Raw genomic sequence first — 8,151 nt, 5'->3', positions numbered from 1 at the left:
CTATATGTGTAATATAGAGGGATGCATAGAGATGGATGCATCCCAAAGTATTGCTCTATATTTTAGGTGTCTTTATGTCCATTTGGCCAACTAATAACAACTAGTAGAGTAGCCTTAAAACTTGTCTCTTGAATCTTTCTAAGTTAACTTGTGATGTTGTCTTTAAGAGTTGAATGCCTTAGGCACTTAGGGAATTTAGTTTTGATTTCAATAAAAGAGAGAGGTTAGGTATTAAGTTTGTAAAGAGAAGAAAAGAGAGAGTTGTGGGTTAAGGCATTGAAGGGGAGCTAGCCGAAGTGTGGGAGCGAGGGAAAACTTTTGCTAAGTATATGTGCTAAGTGTGAAACCTAAAATGAAAGAAGGGAAAATTTGTGTTGAAATACCTTGAATCTATTTGTTGGCGCTTCGAACAACCAAGTACGGGGGTCTCACTGTGCCCAAATAGAGAGTGGTTCTCAACTTATCAGCAAATAGATGGAGGGAATGTTAGCATGGCTAATGGTGTTGTGTGCAAGATAGTTGGAATCGGCTTAGTCAAGATACGAACACATAATGGTGCCTTCTACTCTTTAAAAGAGGTTAGTCATGTTCCACTAATGAAGAAAAGTTTGATATCCTTTAGTGTATTCGATAGCAAGGGTTACAGTTTTAAAGGTAAGGGTGGAGCAATGTATGTCTATAAGGGTTCTGAGGTAGTTCTGAAAGTATTTTCTATTAGGTTCCACGATAACAGGTTATGTTGTTGTTGCATCTTCGATCGTTCACAATGATGATATGACTAAGTTATGGCATATGAGACTTGGCCATATGAGTGAAAAAGGGATGCAAATTCTGTCAAAAAGAGATCTTTTTTGTGGGCACAAGGTGCAAGATTTTGAATTTTGAGAACATTGTGTATTTGGGAAGCTTTATCACAGCAAGTTTCCAAGAGGTGTTCATCGTACAAAAGAGACACTTAATTATATTCATTCAGACTGTTGAGGACCTTCCAAAGTTGAATCTATTGGAGGCAGTAGGTATTTTTTGTCTATAATTGATGATTACTCAAGAATGACTTGGGTTTTTATGATGAAACATAAAAGTGAAGCCTTCAAGAATTTCAAGCAGTGGAAGATGTTGATTGAAAATCAAACTGGGAAGAAGAGGCTGCGAACTGATAATGGTCTAGAATTCTGTGGATCTGAATTTAATGAGTTTTGTAAAGCTGAGGGGATTGTTCGCCATTACACTGTTAGGGATACTCCATAGCAAAATGGGGTTGCAAAACGTATGAATTAAACATTGTTGGAGAGAGCAAGATGCATGCTCTCTAATGCAGGGTTGGTTAGAAGGTTTTAGGCAAAAGCAGTAAATACATCATGTTATCTGATCAATCATGGACCTCACACAGCTATTAATTGTAAAACACTTTACGATGTGTGGTCTAGTAAGCCTGTAGATTATTCTTTATTAAAAGTTTTTTGTTGTACTATCTACTATCATGTTAATGAGGGTAAATTCGAATCGAGAGCTAAAAAGGGTATATTTGTCGGTTTTGGGGATGGAGTTAAGGGATATAGAGTCTGGTCACCTTTTGAGAATAGAGTCATACTTAGTAGAACTGTGATATTTGATGAAAATTCCATGTTTAACTCAACTGTAAAGCCTTTTATGACGTCTACTGATGTGGGAGAAAGTAGTAGTGTTGATAAACAGGTGGAGATGCAATTCACTTCAGCTGTGAATGAATTACAACATCAAGGTGGAGAAGATCAACACGTTACTACAAAAACTGATGTGCAACCAGAAATTAATTGACTAGAACGTCAGAAGTTGCTTTTCCTGAGAATTCTAGATCATGAGTAGATTAACCGAGCATAGCTCGTGATAGAGCTAGAAGAGTTGATGTTGGACCTGCTATGAGGTATGGTTTTAAAGATATGGTTACTTTTGCATTGCAGGTTGTTGAAGAGGTGGATCCTCATGAGCCATTCACCTATAGAGAAGTTGTGTCATGTGGTAAGTCTGCTCAATGGCTTGCTGTTATGGGGGATGAGATGGAATCTCTTGATAAAAATCAGACTTGAGAATTAGTTAAACGACCTAAGGAGAAAAAAATTGTCACTTGTAAATAAATCTTCAAGAAAAGGGAGGGAATATCACCTTCAGAGGGCAATAAATATAAAGCTCAACTTGTTGCTAGACAATTCACACAAAGGGAAGGAGTTTGATTATAATGAGATCTTCTCACCATAGTCAGACATACTTCTATCAGGGTGTTACTAGCTATAGTAGCACATCAGAATTTGGAACTTGAACAACTAGATGTGAAGACAGCTTTCTTACATGGAGAGTTGGAGGAAGAGATTTATATGACCCAACCAGATAGGTTCTAGTGTCCAGGTAAAGAAGATTATGTTTGCAAGTTGATGAAATCTTTGTATGGGTTAAAGTAGTCTCCAAGGCAGTGGTACAAACAATTTGATAGCTATATGATTAGACTTGGCTATAACAGGAGTCCGTATGATTGTTGTGTATATCACAACAAAGCTAATGATGGTTCGATGATTTATCTACTTTTATATGTAGATGATATGCTCATAGCTTCAAAGTCCAAGTCTGATATTTTGAAATTGAAGAATCTTCTCAGTGCTAAGTTTGATATGAAGGATTTGGGTGCTGCTCAGAAAATTCTGGGTATGGAGATTTATAGGGACAGAGATAGGAATAAGCTCTTGTCGCAGAAAGGATAAATTCAGAAAATATTGTCTAGGTTTGGTATGTCATCAGCTAAGCCTATAGATACTCCTAGTGTTGTAAATGCTCGTTTGTCTTCTGTGCTTTCACCACAACTGAAGCTGAGAAGGAGTACATGTCTCGAGTTCCTTATGCTAGTGCAGTAGGAAGTTTGATGTATGCTATGGTCTGTACCAGGCCTGATCTTGCCTATGTTGTTAGTGTTGTTAGCAGGTTCATGGGTTAACCTGGGAAGGAGCATTGGCAAGCCGTTAAAAATATTTTCCGTTACCTTAGAGGTACATCTGATGTTGGTCTTGTTTATGGGAATTACATAGAGTGTTTGGTGACCGGTTATTTTGATTCTTACTATGCTGGAGATGTTGATAGTAGAAGGTCTATGACTGACTATGTGTTCACTCTGGGTGGTTTTGTTGTTAGTTGGAAGGCAACCTTACAGCCTACAATTACTTTGTCTACTATTGAAGCAGAGTACATGGCCTTGACAGAAGCTGGTAAAGAGGGAATATGACTGAGGTGGTTAGTTGTTGATCTTGGTTTGCATCATGACCAAGCTATTGTATATTGTGATAGTTTGAGTGCAATATGCCTAGCCAAGGATCAAGTTCATCATGAGAGAACTAAGCACATAGATATAAGATATCACTTCTTAAAAGGTGAACAGAGAGTTGAAGTGATGAAAATTGGTACTGCTGATATGTTCACCAAACTAGTTCCACAAGGCAAGTTCCAACATTGTTTGGACTTGCTGAATGTTTTGAATTGTTAGTGGTCCCCTTTGTGGGACACTTTGTGGCATGAGGGAGAAGTCTGGGTATGTCTGGCGATATTGATTTATGTTGCATTTGGGAATTCAATTCAAGGTGGAGATTTGTTGAAATGTCTTGAAGCTGTTTGTTGGCACTTTGAACAACCAAGTACGGGGGTCCCGCTATTTATTTATTCAGCATATTTATTTATTTGTAGTTATTTACGATTATGACCCTAGGGTTTAGAGTAGTGCGCTATATAAACTCTCTAACCCTAGAGGCATTGTTTTGATGTAATTTCTGAAAACATTCTCTCAAATAATATTGTTCTCCCTCTGTCCGTGGACGTAACTAACACACTTGTTAATAAACCACGTATATTTGTGTGTCGATCTTCTCTATCTCTACGTTCCTTTTTGTGTTCTTTAATTTTCGTTTTTTGTAACAATTTGGTTAAGGAAAGGGTAAGTATGTGTTGGTGAAGTGTGAGGTGAGGTGAAGAATGAAGCATGCATTGGTGAGGCATGGGGTGATCAAGAGGTGAAGGAACTTGAGATGAATGTCTTTTTCTTTAATTCATTGGATAAGGTTTAGTAATTATCTCTTAAGCAAATAATCTTAATTATTAAATTATGTGGCTTAAGTTGAGGATTAGAAAAGAATTAGTAGCATGGGCTATCAACATGTGAAGCAAGAAGAAGGGGCAATCGGCCATATAAATAAGGGGGAGGAAGATGAAGTCGGTTTGCCCAATTTACTTGAGCAAAGAGAGAATTGCTTCAGCCAAAATGGAGATTGATTAGTAAAGGAGAAGATTGACGGCTACCATGGTGAAATTCAACCAAGAAGAAGCTAAAATTTGAAGAAAAATTGAGGTTGGTCTGGGTTTTGAGCAAATCCAAGCAAGCTGAAGGTTTTGGTGAATTTTGAGCATTTGAAGAGGAGTTAGAAGTCAAATTTGGAGGTAAGCTAATTTAGAGGGTGTCTAACAGGTCTATTAAAGAAATTACAATTTCTTTTGGCTGGAAATGGTGGTTTGAGTATTGAAAATGCAAGTGGAAATTTGGTGTTTGAGTGTTAGGCTGCTGGCTGGAGGTTGACAAAGCTAGACATGGAGGTTAGCCTATCGGTAGGCACCATGAGCAGCACTCAACACACACCCACTGTGCATGCAACAACGCCTGCCGTGTGTCCTAGCAGTGCCAGTCTTCACCTGCGAGATGCTCAGTAGCAGCACGCCTCGCCTATGCACTCAATGTCGCCCATGCTCGACGCCCAGCACTAGGCATCCCGCAGCCACACAACGCACACCCAGGGCGTGGTTTGTCGCCCACCTACCTAGCTTGTGTGTGTCCTGGCGTCCACGACCTGCCCATCCGTGCGACCAACTGCCCATCAACATACATCAAGGTTTTGTCTAAGTTATTTGGAATTTAATTTACTTTGAGTTCAATGAAGTCTTTAAGGAATTTTAAACTATAAAATGTCTAAGTATGGACTCTAAGAAATCTTTTAACACTTAACTAGGAACTTAGGGAAGTATGCAATGTAAGGATGGGGTATTTAAAGTTATTAGTGTTAGGAAAATTGTTTTGAGGTTAACCAAGAATTTCTAATTCATTTTACAAGCGAAACAAACATCGGAGAGGCCTACAAGCCTCTAAGAGCTCATCAGTGACTATGAGTCACAAATGTTTTCAAAATGAAATGTTCTATATTATAAATCCTATTTTTCTATCAAGTTAGCTACTTAAGCTAATGACAACCTAAGCATGTTTTACAAACTATAAGGTTTATGAGATATTTTTCTCAATACTATGTTTAGGCTTGATTTTCTTGAAAGCATGATTTGTTTGAACTATACGTGGAATACTTATTTCCTTATTGTGTTACCTTAAGAAAAGAGGTTATGTTTTATAAACCTATGTTTATAGCATAATATGATTTTGCCAAGTATGATTTTATATTATTATGTTTTGTACTGTGATTTAAGGACTCTGGATGCTCAAGAGATGAAGGTATCCAAGAAGTCCAGTAAATAATCAAGATATAGGTCTTTGGGACCCACCTTGTGACACATATAGGCTTTGGGCGGTGTACATGGGTGCTTAGCCTTTTGGGAGAATTTCTATGTGCACGTATGAGAGTTATCAACGCTGGTAGTAAGTGGGATATCCTCTAAAAGCATTGTCCCATGCCATTTGGATCGCATTAGCTCAAAGTTATTTCTATTGATAGAAGCTTGGACAATTGCAGGTTGAGCTACCAATAAGGCTCATTGAAAATATCTTCTTATGGTCTTCTGGGGTATCTCTACTGCCATCTCTACCCATAAGGTTTTGCTAAACTTGAGATTTTTCCTAAAAGATATTTCTATCTTAGGATCAAAAGATAGAAGATTAGTTTCTTTGATACGTGGCATGCAACACAATATCTCCACAGAAATAAAAATAAAATAAAATATACCATAAATTAAAATAAGCTATCAAAATTTTGTAAATATTAAACCAATTCGTTACTTTCATCTCTGGCTACAATGCCAAAAATTTGATGAGACATGCAAGCGCACATATCAAGTTATAATATAGTAAAATTACAAGGAGAGACCAACTATCATCCTCTGAACATCATACACCAAGTTAAGTTTATTTATTCTAGAATCGTGTCAATTTAATGTAAGGATTGGAATCTAGAATATGTGATTTTGAAAATAAAAGAAAACAAGAGTAAAGTAAATATTTAGATTCAAGAGACAAAGATGTTCAAGGGTGTTGATTTCCTTAATTACTTCATTAAGTTATGCAAATGTTCCGTAGAATATTGTGTGTATGATATGTTAAGTCTAGAAATTATTTTCTGGACCATTATCTTTCAACATTAATATTTTCTCATACAAACTTAATTGATTAACTATTTTTTTAAACCAAGTTAACGAGCATAGCATTAGGCATAGTCATTAGCAACTTTCATTATTAACCTAATTGTTCGCATGATAGATTAATAATGATCTAATATTATAGGTTCAATTAAATATACAATCTTTCTAATTGAACATTTAATTTAACATGCATCAATGGTCAATCAATGTACAAAAGCACAATAACATTAGAAAACATTCAATTCTACAATCATCCATAAAAGCACTACGAATTAACTTAAATCAATAAATAGGTTCATCAATACCCTAGAACTAACACATTTAGCCACTCATTGTTGTTAAAAACATACATTCGTACACCCTAACATTCATACCTATCTGAAATTGGGTAAATGGTTGGCATCTAGCCATTTGATAATCTCTTTTCATACCATTTCTTTCATGATTGGATTCGTACGACGATGATTCTTTATAGAGCTCTTGCCTCCATCATCCAAGTAGTTTCTATGCACACAAAAGCACGAGCTTATCCCTCGAATATCAGCCAATGTCCATCCTACCACTCTTTTGTGTTATGATAGAACTTGCACCAAAGAAAACTCGTTCTCATGAGATAATTGACTTTAGATAATCATTGAAAGAGTCTTATTGTCTCCAAGAATTGTGTATTCAAATGAGTAGGCAAAGTTTTGAACTCTAAATCTAAGAGTTCCATAACGGATGGCTTGAATCATTGTGAGTTTTCCTCTTTTATCTCCATGATTCCTTCCATAGATTTTCCGATGTAACTACATTCATTGACCCTCATAGTTAATTCACCCCTCTTAACATCTACCAATGTTCTTTCTTTTGTTAAGAACGGTCATCCAAAGACTTATTGAAACTTCGTGCTCTACTTCACTAATGAGTATGATAAAATCAACCGAAAATATAAACTTGTCAACTTTCACCAATACATTAGTAACTACAATGTAACAGTAGTCCCAAATTGTCTGAATATTAAATATGGCATCAAGTTAATGCTTTGAACTATCCCTTTCTGTCTTGTAGTAGAGTTTTAATATTGCTTGGTAATATTCACCATGGTGTATTCTTGAGTTTGTTTGCTAGTTTGTCCTACTTGAATCTCCAAGTACTACAATGTTGCATCCTTCCTCACCATATATTCTTTTAGAAAATTTTCCATGCTCAGAGCTTGTAAGGATTGGAATTGCACTGGTTGTGTCAACTGTTCTTGAGGTTGAAGCTAAAACATGTGGAGCTTCTTGCTTTCCATACTTGGTTGTAGTGTTACTTGAACTTGTCTGGCCTCCTAAGGAGATGTTAGAATGATGTCTCCACCATGGGTTACATGTGTTTTGAGTTTGGATTCCATCAATTTTGGTTTTCCTAATGACGTAATTAACAAATAGATAAATCATTTGAAGAAGCTTTGACTCAAATACTTCCGTTTTTTATTTGTTTATAACTAACTTTATAAACGATCACCAGGTATATCTCTATAAATATCACTGATTTTAAATTCAACATAGAGAGTAATCATCATTTTCTTTAGTTTTCTGTAAACAACAAAAATTGTACACAATCTTCATCAGTAAAAGAATTCAGATCTTATCATGGACATAGGCAACCTTGCTGAACCACGTAAACACTGTGTCTTCATCTTCTTGCCTTATCTTTCTTGTTCAAACAAGTGTTTGGCAGAATATTTCTGAACCATTTCTTCATCTTTCCAACATCAATCTTCAGTATTTAGGCCTTGTGAAGAGTGATTAGCCCAATATCATT

At 36.3% G+C, this 8,151-nt stretch overlaps 1 pseudogene; it reads left to right on the top strand.

The window, feature by feature from the left end:
• Positions 1–2,851: 2,851 nt before the first annotated feature.
• Positions 2,852–3,247, top strand: LOC150034929 (secreted RxLR effector protein 161 pseudogene; annotated as a pseudogene).
• The last annotated feature ends 4,904 nt before the right edge of the window (positions 3,248–8,151 follow it).

Source organism: Benincasa hispida, chromosome 7 (assembly GCF_027475165.1).
Source record: "Benincasa hispida cultivar pf3 chromosome 7, pf3_genome.v1.1, whole genome shotgun sequence".
NCBI classification, from domain to species: domain Eukaryota; kingdom Viridiplantae; phylum Streptophyta; class Magnoliopsida; order Cucurbitales; family Cucurbitaceae; genus Benincasa; species Benincasa hispida.
This window is presented reverse-complemented; position numbering and strand designations above follow the sequence as displayed.